Below are 16,569 nucleotides of genomic sequence, written 5' to 3'. Positions count from 1 at the left end.
TTCTCGGGTTTGGTGTTAGAGAGTAAGGGAGGAAATCAGAGAAGCCAGCGGTTGTACGGGTGGGTGGGGCGCGCTGGCCCAGACCTGGTAACCTACAGGTCTAGGAATAGTTTTCTAGATGGCGCCGCAGGGAGGGGCACGTGGAGCCCTAACGAATTGGCTGTTCTTAGATAAGGCCCTGGGACGTCCATCCCCGGCGTCCGCGCGGCCTGCGCCCGGGGTCCGCGGGCATCTGGCGAAGAGGCCGACTTCCCCGGCCCCGCCTGCCCCGCAGAGGCGGGGAGGCACGGTGCTGGGGGCTTGGCAGCTCCAGGGCGTTACAAACCCTTTGTTGAAAGGGATTTACTCCTCCGAGCGTGTATAGCTTCCCTGGGTCCAGAGTTGGTAGTGGATACTGTGAAAACCTAAGTTTCAGAGCTTCCTCTTTGTCCTGTAATTGGCCTGTTTGGTTCTCAGCACCCTTTAGAAGAAATTTCTTGAAGAAATTTGGAGAAAACCTAAGTGTTTCCTAGCGGACGCGTATCTCTCTCCCCCCCACACACATTTATTTCAATTGTGGTTTAGAGTTAAGTGCAAACTACTAGCAGCTGTTGGTGGAAAAGAGCCAGGTCCCCAGTCCTGGGTTTCCCTTTGTTCCCAAGGGAGGTCCTGGGAGGAGTGAGTGATCCCAAAGGAATGAGCAGACTCAGGGAATCCTCTAAGTGCCACCACATGACTAATCTCGGCTCTTGCCAGGAAAACCCAATTTAGATTACAACTCTCACTCCGTTGCATTCAGGGGAGCAGTTCTTTAGAATCTTCTCATATGTTTCCTGAATTCTTCCCAGGGGCCAGGTTATATAGTCCAGAGTGGAAAAAATCCCGGGTCTCTTTAATTCCAGGGAAGACACATCGGGATTTAGAATGAGAACACCTGAGTATGTAGACTCCTTATCCGATTTCTTCATTTGATTCCCAAATGTATGCTTAGTGTGTGTGCTGGGCCCTGGGGATTCATAGATTAAAGCATCAATCCCTTAGCTCAAAGAGCTTCAAGTCTTGTTGAATGACAGATAAACGGTTAAAATCAGTGTGTTCAGTGAGTGGTGAAGAACTCTATAGCACAGACCCAATGAGAAAGTTCTGCACGGGCCTCCAAGTCCCCTCCAAGTGGCCACAGAACAATTCCTGGAGGAGACAGCATGTGAAAAACGCTTTAAAATTAACAATTCCACTGACCATGACTTTTAAATATGATTGTAAGAGATTCCATTCTTATTGGAGGAGGTTTGGAAAAATATAGCAATATGTAAAAAAGTAAAATTATTTATTTGTAAATGCATGAACCAAAGATAAACACTTTCACGTATTTCTTTCTAGTCTTTCTATGCACATATAATATTTGTTTACATAATGGTAGGATTTAAAAAAAAATTGAAAGCATTCTTGAATTTGGTCCCTAAAGGGCATTCAGAAAAGTGAGCTGAGGCAATGGGTCTGGATCCAAGGCTGTCTCCCGCCTTTCACCAAACAGAAAACTTGCCCACTAAAAACATGGGCAGTAAAGAAAAAGTGCCAGGTGCAATCCAATAGGAAGAAAGAACAAGAAGCGCCCCCACGCCACGGAGTCCATCCACTTTTCCTAGAAGAACTCTCAGGCAAGAGTCTGCATTGACAAACAATAGCCCTTGTGACAACTGCTGTTAAATCCATTGGTGGGTTGGTTGGTAGCTATTTAGTGAAGGGCTAGGAAGTGCTGAAAACGGTTAAAAATAAGTAAATGCATTCTTTTTGCTTTTGATATGATTCTTAAATTGTGTCACACTGATTATAAAATTATGTATTCTATTTTGTCCCTCTAATACTTTATCTCGACTCTTTTCTATGTCGTTAAATAGTTACCAAGAGCATGAATATTCATTCATTCTTTTTTTTCCCATTCAGTAAGTAACGATTCAACTCCACTGTGGTCTCTCCATTGTCTTCTCCAGCCTGCCAGCTCCCAGACTCTGGTGGCTTCGGCTTCGGTGCTGCAAGCTGGAAGGGACCTGGATTTCTGAAACACTGTGTAAATGCTGAGGACACAGTGCCGACAGTGGTCAGCAGGATGGATACTTTTCCTGCCCTCATGTGGCTTTTTATGACTTTGTGTACTTTTTCTTTTTTTTTTTTTGAGGCGGCCGAAGTTCTCTTTGCTAGCAATTTATTTATTTGCCGTGGTAACTATAATAATTTCGCAAGCCAATAGCATACAGGATGATAGCTCTTAATGAGCCAAATAAAAAAATAACATACTCCAAACAAAGGACAGATTAGTCACACTGTTGTTTCAGGCAAGAGGAAGTGAAGAAATAAAGTCCAAGTTTAATATGAGCCGTACCTTCTTATGGAGGCACGGGGAAGAGTCCAAGCGAGAGCTGATTCCCAGCGGCCAGGGCAAAAGTAAAAGTCTCCCTCAGCTGAGACGCTAGGGACCGAAAATGAACGAAGATGCCAGTGTTGGTGGGCAGGTTGATCTCTCATAGGATGCTGCCAGAAAACTCTCAAATAGTCGTTACACACTCTCAAATTTATAGTCTAAATGTCCCCTTGCCATAGATGCTTCCCCACACTTTCTTAGGAGTAAGCCCCCAGCGAGGCCCCTTAGCAGTTGGGCTGCTGACTGCTTATCAGTGACAATGGCTAAAGAATGATGATATCCTGGCACGGATGTCATTCTTATCTCAGAACAACTTTTTTTTGTCTTTATCATAAGCAAGTAGATTAAAACAACTTCACTTAAGTCACAGACAAGTGGATTTGAAATCATGTTAAACCAATACACAATAGTTCTGGTAGGTCCAGAAAGCTCCTAGCACTTGCTGTGCCTATAATCTCTTTCTAGGGGAAGGGGGTTCCAGGCACGTCTTCCTCCAGAAAGTACTTATGCCTTGTAAACTGCAAGCATACAGCGGGGTCAGCTCTGTTTCCCTGGTGACAACTGATTGGATCAGGGACCAATGCCTGAGCCATGACGGTGGGGTAGCGGGGCGTGATGGGGAGATGTGCAGAGAGCACACTGAATGGCCATCAGAGGGACGGAAGCAAGTCAGTGTGGTCCCTAGAAAGACGAGGCAACATTCAAGTTCTCCACCAGGCCTGTGGTATGTTCCAGTGTACAAAATGTGGGAGCAGGAGGCCTGGTTCTGCTAATGAGGTCGTATTGGGTATTTCCCGTCTTTTCTTTGTGGCATAGCAACAAAGCCCATTACCCAGTGGTTCTTAATTCTTCTGGGTTTGTGCCTGCAGCAAAGAGGGTGGCTGCCCACCAGAAACGTGTGTTCTTTCTGTCATAGTGTAGCAGTGTCACTGGGAAGTGGCCGCTCATCCAGGGGTTGTGTTTCCTAGCACCTGTTGCACCCAGGTGGGACTGTGACTAGTCACCAGCAAATGACAGGAAGTGATATGTCACTTGCAGGCCAAGATGAGTAAGAGGTGACTTGTCCACATTCTTTCCAACTGCCAGACTCTGAGACTAAGGGTGGAAGAGCCACAGTTGGAAGGAGCCTGGGTCCCTGAGTCACCAAGTGGAGCAAAACCACATGGACTTCCTCCATGAACATGGAGGAAGAAACATGGGTGAGAAAGAACCCCAGAATATGGGGGCTTATTTGTTGCAGCATAACTCTAACGAATAGAGTGGCATTCTTTGGAGTGCTAGTATGTTTGGCAGCACGCGCAAAAAGATTAGGTTACATGTACAGTAATACACTCTTATACTGATCATTCTGCAGTGTCGTCATGCTGCTCGAGCAGAGCGATTTACTGCCCTGATCACTCTCTCTCAGGTAACTCCTGAGGCAAAGTTCTCGCACGTCCTGGCAGATGCATACAGTTTCTGAGTTTCCTTGTGTGTGTCCCGTTGTGCTCTGCACCACACAGAGACTGTGCCACCGTGGTCAACATTCTGCCTGCCCAGACATTGTGTGCGCGTGAATCACAGCTGCAGCAAAAGGTAACGAACTATCCAGTTCAGGAGCGTCCGTGGCCCTTCATTTGAGAGGCCTCGATTTACAGGCCCTTGGATAAGGCTTTGGTCTGGCAGTCCAAAAAACAAAACAACAACCCCCCCAAGTGCGGCTCTCCTTGTCACGCGAAATAGAGAAATAATTTATGAAACATTTCCCGTTTTTAAAAACATTTAGATTCTTACCAGTTTGTTTTTGTTTTGTTTTTTACTGTCACAAATAATAATGACATAGAAACAGATGATTTTTGAACATCTTTGCTCACGTGTTTATATGCTTAGGGTAGATTCCTATTGGGAGCTATCTGTGTTTGTGTGGATCTTAAAGGACAAGTAGGGATGAGCCACATTGGGGGTGGGGGTGGGGGAGGTGCGGGCAGGCAGGAGGGGAAAGCGTGTACCACAGCATGGAACTGTGAGGTAGCGCGTCCTTTCCAGGAATGGCCCCAGTTCTGCGTGGGGAGAGAGCAGAGTCCCTGAGGGCCTCAGATGGGGTTGAGCCTGACAGGAGGTGCCTTTCCTGGGGTACCACTGGAGGTTCTCTGCTAAGGAGTTTGGAGCTTATTTCTGAAGGTGACAAGGAGCCACTGAAGAATGTTAAGGAGGAGTGAGTGACTCTCCACTTACCAGCTGTGTGGCTGCAGGTGATTCATCTCCCCTCCGTGAACTTGAGTGTCTTTATGGACCTATCCTCTGGGGCAATGGAAGAGGATGAATCAGGAGTGACCGCGAAGCCATCGGCTCGGCCCCAGAGGCAGCAGGTTCCAGGCTGGCTTTGCGCCAGCCGCTGTGTGACCCCTCACTCTGCAGGGCACGGGCTTTGAGGAGGCCAGGCAGGGCTGTTCTGTGGCCCCAGGTCTCTGGTGTGTGACTTGTGGGTGAGCACCTATGAGCAGACTTCCCTCGAGGGAGCCAGAGGGCTCCCCCGATGCTGTGCTTACAGGGCTAACTTGTCTTTTGGAGCTGCTGCAGCCATTTTTTTTTTTTTTTTAATGCATGAGAACTCCTAGCCTGGGGTCGGAGACCACTCGTTTCTTCTATAGGTGAGCTGCAAATTCTAATGATTATAATCTGTCAAATCCTTACTGAGCACTCCTAATATCCAGCACGTTTTGGGGACTGGGGTAGGTTAATGACCAAGACAGATGAATTTCTGCCCTCAGAGGCCTTACAGTCTAGTGGGAAAGACCAAGTACAAGTAAAGGGGAACATGGAACTAATATAAAAATGTTGGTAAGTTGTAAGGAGTACCATGAAGGGAAAAACCAAGGGCCTGAATGAAAGAAGAATCAAAGAGAAAGAGAGAAGAAAGTCAGGGAAGAAGACTAAATGGAGGTGGGGACATTTAAACCCAGACTCTGAGGAAGAAGAGGAACTAGATTTGCAAATGAAGGAAGGGCGACGAGGAAGCTTTCCTGGTGGAAGGAATAGCACGCACAGAGGCTGGGAGGCAGAGACGCCTTGGTCGGAGAGGGCAAGTGAAAAACCACCAGGGGGGTGAGCATAGGGGAGGGTGACATGAGGTGACGCTGGAGAGAGGACGCTACCTAGCGTAGTGGTTAAGAGCGCAGGCTTGGGAGTGAATCCTGTTTGCTTTGCCACTTGTTAGCCATCTTGGACATGTCACCTGACCTTTCAAACCTGTTTTCTCATCTGGGGAAATGGACTTGATAGGAGACCCTGCCCCTTAAGGATGTTGTGAACATCACTGAGAAGATGCGTGGATCAGAGTGCCTGGCACACAGTCATGCCCCACTCGTGTTCGCTACAATAATTATTAGTAAGTGGAGGGTTGGCTGGAGCCAGGCAGGCCTGCGCTGAATCCTGGCTCTGCTGGATGAGTGCTTTGCGCCGTGGCCAAGTAAGTCTCTGCTCCCTGTTTCCTCATCCGTTAAACGAGTTTCAACTTCGTATCCTGGGGGTGGGTTATTATGGGGGTGATATGAGCTGATCTATATGCAGCCTCCTGAAGGTAGGAGCCAACTTCTCAAGGTCTTTTAATTATTTTAAAATATTTTCCTGAATGTGGCCAGACTCTTAAAGACTTAAAAAAGAGACAAACAAAACCTTAATGAAAATCAGTCATAAGTTGGCGGGTCTGCCTTTTTTATGGGTTGGGGTGGCCGACAAAGAAAATCTTGGGAATTTTTAGCCCTCCTCTTCCATTTTTTTAGTCATAAGGGATCCCGATTTCCCAGGTCTCTTCCAAGGAGAAAAAAAAAAAAAAGACCCTGTCCCTTGACTTAGATAATTAGGCCAGAACAGAACAGATTTTCTGAAACCCCAAGAATGTTGGTGCCCAGCGAGAACGCGGCAAGATGGGACCTGTCCATCATGGGCTATGGTCTGCCAGTGTCATGTGCAGTTCCCTTTTCATTTTTAAAACTTGGAAGTGGCATTCCAGGCAGAAATTGTGGGGGGCTGTATGAAAGGGAAAGTTATTTCAGCCACAGATACTCTGTGTTCATTGATGATACTGGAATGTGGCTGAAGAAGGCTCAGACCCACAGAAGTGTGACTCCCTGGGGCCCTGGTGACGCAAATCCCCTGTGAATTGCTGGCTGCTTGATTTGAACTGGTGCCTCAAGCAGGTCAGCCAGCAGCGAGCTCTGGGGTTTCCGGCAATCCTGTTTCCGGGTGGGAAGTTGCCGTGAAGCCTTGGGGAGAGGGTGTGTCCTTACTTCCTAGCTAGTGCTGCGGAGCGCCCTGGTGGCTGCAGAGTGAATAGCTCAGCTGTGGGGTTTGCTTTCGGCTGAGTGGCCCCGGTTGAATAAGGAGCAGAAAGTCTTGTCTAGAAACCCAAGGATTGAATGTGGGGCTGGGAAATTTACCCAGCTGCCTTGAGATAGAGGCTGTGATTTAGGCTGGCGACTTGCCCCGTTTGCTCCTGCCTTAAGCAGTGGGAACAGCTATGGTCTGTGTACAAGATGTCCAAAAACAAAAAAAGAAAATAGAGATGTTAGGCTGAACCAGTGTTTGGTACCATATGGATCAAAACCTTAATTAGGGCATAGAATTTAACCAGTTTTATTGGTTGGCTTTTAAGTGAATTCATTCCAACAGTTTTGAGCACAGATACTCTGAAAGCCAAAGTGCCTGGTTATTGGAGGATGTACTTGCTGGTAATCAGTGGGGGCCCCTTTGGGGTCCATATTGGTCATATCATATGAGGATGAAAATGTACTCCAAGTCTCAGTTATTAAAAATTAACATCATCATTTCATAGTCCACAAAGTTCTGTTTCATACGTTATTTTATTTGTTCTGTGTAATCACCCCCAGAAGTACTTTCGATTGATGAGTGTTATGATGATAGTGGTAATTTGCATATATTATCTCTGAGTCTTACAAAAGACCTGTTAGATTCCAAGGCTGTTTTTAGTTTACTTGAGGGTACAAGCGTGGCTCTATTAGCACCTGGATAGGCCTCGTCTCAAAGCCCCTCTCCTGCCATCATCTCATGCTGCCTTTCTTTGGGTAGAACAGAAGGACAGCTGCTTAGGAAAGTAACCAAGTCTAGGCAGGAACACGAGGCCTGTTCACGAATAGCTCTGCCGGGAGGTAGTATGTATGGCCAGTGCTGCCCCAGTGTAGATAGTAAGATCAGTAGGGATTCGGAACAGCAGGCTCCCTTCTGCCCAGGACCCCTAAGAATAAGTTCGTGAGAGTTGTGAAGTGATCCTGGAGCTCGGCCGGATTTGGTAAGAGCCGATGGTGCACGTGGAACAGTTGCCGAGAGGAGAGCAGCCCAGGGCACAGACAGAAACGCAGAGGGGGCGAGTGTGCAGGATACATTTGGAGAAACAGCAGGGGCAGCTCGAAAAAGGTCTTGGATGAGGGATAAAGGTTCGATTAATTAATTAATTAATTAATTTTTAACGTCGTGAAAGAGCAGTTTATTAGAAGAAAAAGTACACTCCAAAGGATTTGGAGCAGGCCCGAGCAAAGGCAAGGCTCAAGAGGGGCAGCCAGGGCTCGATTACTGATGCTTTGGACATCCAGGCTAAAGATTTCAATTGTAGACACGACTAGACCACCGAAGGCAGAACCACCGAGCACTGGAGGTAGGAGAGAAGGGGGGCAGGAGAGTTAGGAGGCTAGGCTGGCAGGGTGAGGTCTGGACGGGAATGATGGTGGCGAGAGTGGACAGGACCGAACAGACCTGAGAGAAATGTGCGGGGAGAATCCTCAGGGCTTCACTCCTGAGCTGCAGGGCACGAGGGAGACAAAGCAGCACAACTACCTGGAATTTTCCAATCGGGGTCCCTGGAGCTGAATGCAAGGAGACACTGGTTCGAAAAGGACGGTGCTGGACAGGCTGCTGGGGGATTCCCAGCTAGAAATGACCTGCTCTGTGATTAGTCTTAAATTGTGTGTTCCACCCCTGGCACAGCGACCTGCAAGGGGGAGTGTGTAGACACTGGTTCTCCCAGTTGTCGCTTTCCCAAGAACTGCTTCCCTGCGGCACACGTTTCGTGGTCAGGCTGGGATCCTGGCAGGATGCCTGGCTCCAGTGGGTTTTCCCAGCCAGCAGCCATCCAGCGATGAGAGCATCAGACTGGGACGCGGGGTGCTGGGCTGGCTGCTTCGGGGAACAACACACTCCTGTGCTCAAGGAGCTCCCTCCTACTCCACGGGATGGGTGGGTCAGGCTGTAATGGACAGCAGTGAGGGGCCAGAGGGTGGAGGTGCTGGCTGAGTACAGAGCCGGACACCCTCAGGGTTCTAGTCAGATGTTATCTCCATCATGGCCCCTCCTCCCCCAGGTTGGGGGCCTCCCTTTGCACCTCAGGGCCCTTGTCACAGGACACAGACATTGCCTGTGCACTTGTTTGTCTCCCTCAATGTCCGTGGTTCCTTGGGTACAGAGATTTGTCCTGGTGTCGAGAAGCAGAGTTGGAACCCCAGAATATGCCTTTTGGAATATTGATTATTTTAAGTTGGTTATTTTTAAGAAAAGAAAGGCTCAGGAAAAACCTTTGGCCTTCTCTCTACCTGCCTAGAATTTAGATGGAGGACCAGCTCCAGGAAGGGAGCTGTCATCACAGATAACCATAGCTTAATAGGAACTAGTGTGTGATAGGGAGGAACTGAGCAAGGCCCATTGGGTAAAAGTCCCCTCTGTGTCCCATGTGAAAACTGGCCCAGCAGACATTCATTTACAAACATTTGCTCTTCCATCTCCATGGGAACTGCCTTCCTGCCCTTTTAGGTTCCAAACTACACCCATTACCTTCTCCTTAGCTCCAGAATTGTATCTAAGCCTCAACTGCCCAAAGTGGCCTTGTGACCCATCTTCTTATGGAACCCCTGTGTGTACATGCGTAATAAGTGTGGGTATTTTCTCCTGTCAATCCATCTCATATCAATTTGATTATTAGACCAGCCAGAAAAACTTAGAAGGTAGAAAGAAATCGTTTTCCCTCCCCCATAGTGTGTTATGTATTTTGAGCAGGTCACAGTGAATGTTGGCTCTCAGTGGGTGCTGGCAGGAAGTGTCAATCCCTGGTCAACATGGGTTACTGAAAAGAATGGTCCTGGCCCAGAATGGTGTTTCCTAAGGTAAGAATCCTACTGGGGCATCTGAAGCGGGACGGGTACATGGGTGGCAGTGCCTCCATAGTCCTTCTCAGCCTGAGCAAGCTCAGTTTCTCTTTTTGGAAAATGCGACTTATTTGAGTTAAAGCTCTCCATGTTTTAAAATACATTCGACTAACAGCGGTGACTGGACCTGGAGCGGAGCTTTGCCCTCCACAACTAAGATTGAAAGGACGAAAAAAAAAAAAGAAAAAGGACAACAATTTGACTTGGATGGAGCTGATGAGTCCTGGGAAAAACACACTGCTGTTCCCCAATAATAAATAAATAAATAAATAAATAAATAAATACATAAATAAATAAAAGACATTCAAGCTTCTCAGCTTAATCTCTTCCTAAAAGGCAATAGTGGGTGCATAGCTACCGTGTTTCTCTGAAAATGAGACCTAGCTGGACAATCAGCTCTAATGCATCTTTTGGAGCAAAAATTAATACAAGACCGGGCCTTATATTATAGTAAAATGAGACCAGGTCTTATATTAATTGTTGCTCCAAAAGATGCATTAGAGCTGATTGTCCGGCTAGGTCTTATTTTTGGGGAAACATGGTATGTGTGTCATAAAGGTTTATTAGTGGCTGGTAAGCTTCCTTTTAGGAAACAGCTCTCCATCAACTTGACCTCACACATGATAAGGTTTTTTCTTCTTAGTGTTTAATGGTGGCAGCTGTGGTGAAGTAGAAAGAGGATTAGAAGACTGGTGTTGGAATTCAGGTTCTCCTATTCCTTAGGGCAAGTCACCTAACCTCTGTGAACTTGTTTCTTCATTTTCAAAGTGAGGATACTATTAACCAAGATTTGTAAAACCCATTGCATCTTACAAATCGTTTTTGCACATTCATTCAGATTCTCACTGAAAGCCACCTTTGCGTCTGACACTGTCTACACCCTGTGGGTACAGAAATAAAGACATAGCCTCTGCTTTCGGGAAGCCTAGTCTAGCAAGGGCAAGCAGACAAAGAAAACGGCCTGCAAAAGTGAAAAGTATTGCGGCCGAGGTACTTCTGGTGGCTGGAGTGCAGAGCAGCGATGGGAGATGGGGGAGTTAGGGAAGGTTTGTTGGAGGTGGAGCTACTCCCGGCCAATCTGAAGGATTCCGAAGAGCTAGCCAGGTGAGGAGGATCAGGAATGAGGGGAAAAGGAGAGGCGTCTGAGAACTGCAGATGACTTGGAAAGTTTGGTGAGTACCTGGCGTCCATGTTCGGAGGTTGCAGGAGGTAAGGACAGAAAATCCATGAAGGGCCGCATCACGAAGCACCTGAGGTGCTGAGTGAAGACATTTGAACTTTATTTTGAATACTGTGAGGAAATTGTGAGTTTAAGACTTACATATGCCTTTCTGATTATAAAAGGAATCTGTATCCAGTGATAGAAAAATAGACAATACAGAAACATTTAAAGAGAAAAAGGGCCATCCAAAGGTAACCATGTTCACATTTTGGTAAATATACTTGGTGAGATTATATGTATGTGTCTGTTAGATCCTGGCTACTTAATATGTGGTCCATGGACCACCATCAGCAGCCATTAATTTGTTTTAGGCATGGAAAAATGTCATGGTCATTGTCATGCGGGGCGGACTGTGGGGTCTCTGGTCTGGCTCCCCACATAAGAACGCAGGATATGGCTAGGCCAAAAAGGAACACCCACGGAGCCATACATAGGGGAGTCACACCACTATAGTCTCGCTGGCGGCTGGGTTGGAGACACAGGAAGCAGGAGCCACACCATCTGCAACCTGCCATCCGCTTTTCTACCAGCCAACCAACCACACTTGCTAACTGCAATCCGCGCTTGCTAGCTTGGCCACCATCTTCTTGCTAGCCCCCATTTTCTGCTAGCGAAGCCACGGCAGTTACATTAGTGGCCAATGGCTCACTGGTTACAGCTGATGGCCAACTGGCCACAGCTGATGGCCGTCCAGTCACAGTTGATGGCCATTTACTACCTGAGTGAACACCTTTCCACATGAGGCCGAGAGCCTGGAAACTGCACTCCTGACTCTGTCCCCACACTCATATTTTAAAATAAGAGTGCTTATCGTTTGTAGACCTGTATTGAAATACTGGTCTATATGTTGGATATGTTGGATGGATAAAATATGTTGTCGAGAATTTACTTCAAAACAATCCAGTGTTTGTGTGGCCATATATATGAGGGTATGAATTACCCATGAGTCAGGTTATACTCTTCTCTCTATTTGTGTAGAAATGTTCCATGATAAAGGAAAAAGAGGTAAAAGCAATCATTTGTGCCTAGCATTCTCTTTTAAGGGCATTTTCACACTCACTGTTTCCCTTGAGTATGATGACAATCCTGTAGGAAGCTAGGGTAAGTACCATTATCTCCATTTCCCAGCTAAGGAGACTCAGATCGCTCGCCTGAGATCCCACAGCTGGTTCGAGGTAGTTCTTGGACCATAATCTAGGCTTTCTCAGACCGGGGCAAGGAGAGAGTATGGCGTGGTGAGAATCCAGGAAGGAGATGATTGCAGTCACCAATGGCCAGCAGTGCCGTGACCAAGGACTCTGAAGGTTTGGGAGTACGGCCAGCACTTGTGTGACCCTGGGAAAGCAGTTTGGCCATGGGGAGGGGAAAGCAGCCCAACTGCAAGGCGTTGAGGGGGTTTAGTTGTGAGGAAACGAGGAGAGGGTGCGCCAGCATTCAGGAGGCAACCTCTGCTGCCTCATTGAGGTTAATGTACATCTGACCCCACTTTCACATTTGCGTTCCCTCCTCCGCCAGAAGTTAATCTCTTTATGTTCCTGAGTCCTTGTCTGTGTTCTGCATTCTTACCAGAAGCCCTGGTGGGGACTCGCAGATCATGTTTCATGATAACGGTGCCACTAAGTCACCGTGAGGATGAAATATGAGTGTGGTGGCAGCACCGCCTGTCTCTGCTTTGGCTGCGTCCTCCGTGGGCGGCGTGGGGGTGGGGAGGCCAGGGATTACCATTTTTTTCTCACTGCCTGTTCTCACAGGTGCTCGAATTAATCAGAACCCAGTTCCCTGGCCAGTGCGGACTTGTCTGGCCCTCCCAGAATTTTCCTTCTTCACTTGGGTCATCCGGTCATCCGAGAATGCTTTCAATGGTGACTGGGGGAGGTTTAAATCAGGGAGGGCAGAGACACAAAGCATGAGTTATGGTGGTTGTTGCACAGGTGTGGCTGTTTCCATCTCTCTGCCCCAATTCCCAACACATCTGTCACCAGGTACGGGGACAGTACAATAGGGTCATTGTCAGGTGGGCAGGTGCAGTGAGCCACAGGGCTTCCTGAGGTCCAGTGGGCGCGGAGAGAGCCTCGCTCCCATCCCCTAGGTGGGCCAAGAGCTGTTGGTGATGCCAATACCCAGCTTCAGGATGCTTTTTATGTTTGCACGACTATGTATTTCATTTACAGATTCTCTGTTTGCTTCTTTTTCTCGCTTCATGTACTCCTGCCTTTGTTTTATGTATCCTATTTCTTGCTCTATTTATTTGAATCTTTTAAACACACATTCAGGTCCATTCCAGACTGCTCTCCCTTGTTACTTGGGTGCAGAGTCTGTCATCTTTTGCAGATTCTGATGGTCCCACCCGTGTAGTATAATGTTTGTCCATGAGCCCATTTTAGCGGGATTTATTTCTGTGGACATCCTCCAGTTGGCCTGATGTACCTCCATGAGGTGGTTTGCATTTGTCTAGGGTTTTACGGCACTTACTGCTCCGGAGCACTTTTTAGACAATTTCTTCGCCCCCGGGGGTTGGGTGCCAGGGAGCAGTGTGTTTGAGCCCTTTGTCTTCAGAAAGCACCAGTGCAGTGTTCTGATCAGATGACTTTGTCCCATGTCTCTCCCAGTCCCTGCCCCCCTGGCTCATTCTAAATCTTGTCTGACAGGACAACTCTTTAGCTAAGAGCTCACTCAGTTCCTGTTATCCACAACAGCCCAGGGTCACATGGCCTCAACTGTGACATACTCTTATAGCCAGAATTCCCTTTGTGCTTTGGGTATCTGGGTATTACTTTTTTTATTTTTATTAATTTCAGGTGCACAAGACAAAGTAATACTTAGACGTTTATCTTTTATATCCCTCACACTGTGTGAACCCCCTTCCCCATCCACTATCCCTCTGACATCGCACACAGCCATTACATTTCCACTGTCTCTATTCCTAATGCTGTACTCCGCTGCTTGTAAGCATATACAGACATATATGTACATATATAAACTTGTAGTTGACATTCATTATTGTTCAGCTTCAGCTTCAGGTGTACAGTGCAGTGATCGGGCACTGGGTGTTTCTTTTGATGCCTTTGGAACTGGCCAAATACTTAAACTGCATCGCTTGCAATAGGAAAAGGGGCTTGCTGTGTCTAATCCATCCTCATTCTTGACAGAAGTCCTAGCCTCATGCCCCAAATCTTCATCAAAAGGGATGGATCTTTGCTTGATGGTTTTTCTTTTTTCAGTAAAAAAAAAAAAAAAAAAATCTACATTGGATTTGGCAATGATTTCTTGACTATGACACCAAAAGAAAAAACAGATAAATTGGACTTCATCAAAATTAAAAACTTTTGTGCATCAAAGGACACTATCAATACAGTGAAAAGACAACCTGCAGATGGGAGAAAAATGTGCAAATCGTATGTCTGATAAGGGATGAATAGCCACAAAATATAAAGAACTCCTACAACTCAATAACAAAGAAAAAAACAACCCAATTAAAAAGTGGGCAAAGTCACCAACTTGAATACATAAATGATATGCAGTATTTTGTATACTAATTATACGTCGATAATGCTGTAAAAAATGGCCAGAGGACTCAAACAGATATTTTTTCAATGAAGATACACAGATGGTCAATAAAAATATGAAAAGATGCTCAATATCACTAATTATGAGGGAAATGCCAACCAGTGTCTGATTTTACAGCATTATCTATTTTTTAGACCCACTATGTGCCGGGCACCACGTTAAGTACTAGTGGTACAATGGTACAATTCATTAGATCTCTGTTCAAAGTCAAGTTGGGAAGACAAGTGAAAACATCATCATGAAACAGTGATAAGTGCGGTGGAAGCATGGAATGTAGGGAAGGCATCCTGGGGAAGATGACACTGTGCTGCTCTGTAGGGCAGTAGGATGAGGTGGGAAGGAGGCAAAGGGCTTTCTGGGCAGCAAGAAGAGATTTTGAAGGCACAGAGGCACAATACTTTGCCATCAGCTCAGGAGTGTTTGGCCAAAGAGAAAAAGTGGTCCTGGTGAGAGCAGGAAATGAGACTGGAGAGGGCGGGCAACCAGACCAGAAGGCTGAGTGCCCCAAGGCTAGTATGGATTCCATCCTGCTGGTGAAGAGGAACCAGTGCCCAGGGTTCACCATGGGAGTGACACCATCAAGTTTGCCTTTGAAAACTTTGGTCACAGGGTGGGGAAAGGAGTGGAAGAGGTCAAACTGGGGACAGGGAGAAGAGGGAGGGAGTTGATTGCAAAACAGCAGAGGCTGTCTTTTCTGAAGGGCAGGAACTAGTACTTGGCTGGTTAATTAAAAAAAATTAATTAAAATGATAATATTTTAAATATTTACTTTAGCTTAAAACATGGACATTTACCAATATTTGCTGTACTACCTTTCTTGCATAAATCGCCTTATAATGATTTTTAATTAGATAATTTTTTTAAATTAGAGAATTTAAAATACTTGTGAGGCAATCTGAGTAAAAGTTACTTCTAGATTTTTATGAGTTCCCCCCCATTTGTTTGCAGTTTTCTTAGCTACACCTACAGCAACAACAGTGATTTTTTTTAGTGAATTTCTCTAATCAAGTCTTTGAAAAGAATTCAATTTGGCTTTCATAAAGACAACAGCTATCTTTTTGCACCCATTTTATTGGTTTATGGACTATTTAATTAAAATGCATATTACAAGATCAAGTACAACTGAGAGAAACAAGTTTGGGAGCAGTCGCACATATACGCTTAGTGAGCATGATTCCACAAAGTTCTCCGTTAGCCTTCGACAATTGTGGTTCTATGGCCATCAGTCAGCTTTTTTTTTTTTTAATAGAAGAAATGGAGATATCTTTTATGGGTCAGTTAAAAGAGAGTCTGAAATAAAGCAATGAAGGTGGACAGGAGGGGATAAGTATGCAAGAGGCAGGCCCAAGAAATGATGACTGTTTGGATGTGGTCGTGAGAAAGAAGTTTAGGATTATCCCCAGGTTTCAGGTTTGGACAGTTGGGTGGATGGAGGTGCAATCCACTGAAATCAGGAGTGAAACAAGAGGATCCGGTTCTGGGAGAAGATGCAGAGTGTGGTTTAAAACATGTTGAGTTTGAGGTGTGTATTCCTTATGTGTGTGTGTTCCTTGTTTTTGCAGTATCCATTACTTAAACCTGATCCACTCGCCCCAACTGTTGGTGCTCGTAGTTTGCAGGGGTCCATCTCGGTTCTAAGAGTCAAGTACACACCAAGGTCTACGTGAAGCTGTGCACTACATACCTTAAGACCCGCTGATTGGCCTGGCGTGGTCACATGATCTAAGGTGGTCCAAACAGAGGGAATCTCAGTACTTTTGTGAAGGCGATTGTTCTCCCCTCTTCTCAGTGGATTCTCACCTGAGAGTTTATAGCCCTAGAAATGCTGAGAGCCATCTCAAGATCACAAGGAAGGGACCTCAGAATGGAGGTTGAAAAAACAGAATTGAAAAATTGAATTGAAAAAAGCAGAATTGAAAAAACAGAGACAAGGAATTGAGAGAAAGACACCAGCTCCTAGAGCTGGGCTACAGCTAAAGCTGTCTCTTGATCCTTCAGTTACAAGGGTCAATAAATTCCTGCTCTGCTTACAACAATTTAAGTGGAATTTGTTATCACCTGTAGCAAGAAGACTCCTAGCTGTAGGACGGCCCGGTGATGCTCGGTGCTGAGCATGCTAGAGATTTGGGCTGGGGATATAGAAATGTTAAGTTATCAGCATGTAGAGCAAAGCTGTGAGCTTGGAGATATTC

Source organism: Rhinolophus hipposideros, assembly GCF_964194185.1.
Source record: "Rhinolophus hipposideros genome assembly, chromosome: 19".
In the NCBI taxonomy this organism is placed as follows: domain Eukaryota; kingdom Metazoa; phylum Chordata; class Mammalia; order Chiroptera; family Rhinolophidae; genus Rhinolophus; species Rhinolophus hipposideros.
This window is presented reverse-complemented; position numbering follows the sequence as displayed.